A 1,920-nucleotide genomic window follows, 5' to 3' on the forward strand; every position below is an offset into this window, starting at 1 on the left:
TTTAAAAATTCTTCTAAAATGAAAATCTTATTGATAAATTATATAAACCATTCTGATTATGCTTTCTGACCTCTGACTTGGTCATTATGTCATCATTGTCCTTTCAGGGAAACTCTGATTACAGTCTCTTGACTTTGACTTAAACAGAGGTAGGAAAATTGGTTACTATTGGTAAATGATAAGCACACAGGCTAAATAATTTTAGGAGTGAACATCACTTTTTGTGATCTGCTGTAAACACTGTTGGCTACCAATCTGGCACAACTGCAGACTACTCAATAGGATGAACGTGAGTTAGTCTTGGCAGTGATTAAAAACTTGGCCCAGCCTTGCAGAGTGGGAGGTTCAGAGGGACTACCCACCATCATTCCATCTCGGAGGTTTCTCCAGGTGTCCTGCTGCCTTGCTTTCCCTCCTGGTAAGTGTAGAAGAGGTTATGGCTGGGAGGGAGCAGCTCAGCACCATGCACTCTTGAAGCAGTGGCTTCCTTAATCTCCACAGTAACCCTGTGCTAGGAGGGAGGAAATCACTGGATTGCTATCCTGTCAGAGTTGTGCTTGGGGACCCCCATGTTATCCAGCACTGGGCTCTGATTGCCCCTGAAGACACAGTGCCATCCAGGACCTTTGAAACCTGGGGATCTGAGGGGCCCCACTCCAAGGAGGTACTGGGTAGGGGTGTGGCCCTTTCTACCTCCGGCAACTTCTGCAACAGTGCCCCTCCTGAACCTCTTGCTCTTCTCTACCTTGGGGCAGGTGTGTCCTCGGTTGAGAGAGTGCTGGCACCTCCAAGATGGGCTGGGGAGACTGCTACTATACATACACTGAGCTCCTGGACATTTCTCAGCGCTTCAAGCAGAACACCAAAGAGCTCATGATCACCTGGATCCTACAGGTGTATGACCAGGGGGACTCAGCTCTGTCCCTGAATTCCAGGGAGCTGACGCTTCTGGGTGACCTAATCCAGGATGCCATTTTCAGCTATCACCGCAAGATGCTGCTCACCTGGCTGCTGCAGGCCTGGTATGGACACTGGGTTTCTTCCTGCACTTCGAGGCCACTGAACTGCCCTTCTGTCCTTGAACCACCGTGGAGGTGGGCATCCAGATGGTGCGTAAGCTGGGCATGCTCAACTGAATCCACCATGAGCCGCCCTCATCACCCTCACCTCCTGCACCCGAGTATGCCAGAGGATGTGCCTTTCACTCAGGCCCTGCAGCAGCGCCTTCTGACAGCGGTGCCCTCTGAGCTGTGGCTCTCACTGTTCAGCCTGTTAGTCAAGGACATGACCGTGCTGGAGGTTGCGATGAGATCCAGCTCATTGCTAATGTGGGTTTGCTTTGGTGCCAGAGCCAGCCAGGCTGTGCCAAGCTCATGCTGGGGCCGGACCCCACATGCAAGGACCTCACAGGTTGGCTGCTTAGCTATGGGGTGCCCAGGGAGAGGGTGAATGAGCGGCCCACCAAGGTCCTCCTTGAGCTGTGCATCAAAGAATCCAAGCACTGGGGCAGCCAGCCAGTCTATGGGCCAGGAGAGGAGCAGCTGCCCCCACCCCCCTACGCTGACCAGGTCTGCGGGGAAGAGTCTCCCTCGTGCCAGGACTAGTCCCTCCCACTAGCCCACCCAGTGGGTGCGGTGGGAGGCCAAACTAGAAGAGCTGCTTTCAGCCTAGAGTTCAGAGAGGGTGCATTTCCCATGTATCTCAAGCACCCTTACTCATGGTCAGGGGCCCCAGAAGAAAGGGGCGTCCTTATCTCTGGCTGCTCTCCTTCATTAACACTGACCAGAGTCATGAAAAGAGTCATGAAAACAGCCACTTGCCCAATTGGGCCTTGGGGTGGGTTGTGCCATTTTGTTAATCTCAGCCTGGCATCAGCGTGATTGGGCACAGTAGTGGACCCACCCTCTGCCATTTGAGCCC

At 53.1% G+C, this 1,920-nt stretch overlaps 1 non-coding gene and 1 pseudogene across 1 annotated transcript; both read left to right on the forward strand.

Annotated features, from left to right (window-relative positions):
• Positions 1-561: 561 nt before the first annotated feature.
• Positions 562-652, forward strand: LOC124083995 (small nucleolar RNA SNORD88). The gene has a single exon (XR_006848977.1). It is a non-coding gene; the product is annotated as a small nucleolar RNA SNORD88 (small nucleolar RNA).
• Positions 653-792: 140 nt separating this feature from the next.
• On the forward strand, positions 793-1,604 carry LOC124083896 (uncharacterized; annotated as a pseudogene).
• The last annotated feature ends 316 nt before the right edge of the window (positions 1,605-1,920 follow it).

Source organism: Marmota monax, unplaced genomic scaffold, assembly GCF_021218885.2.
Source record: "Marmota monax isolate L192 unplaced genomic scaffold, Marmota_monax_Labrador192_F-V1.1 WCK01_AAM20220418_F8-fsc00056, whole genome shotgun sequence".
NCBI lineage: Eukaryota > Metazoa > Chordata > Mammalia > Rodentia > Sciuridae > Marmota > Marmota monax.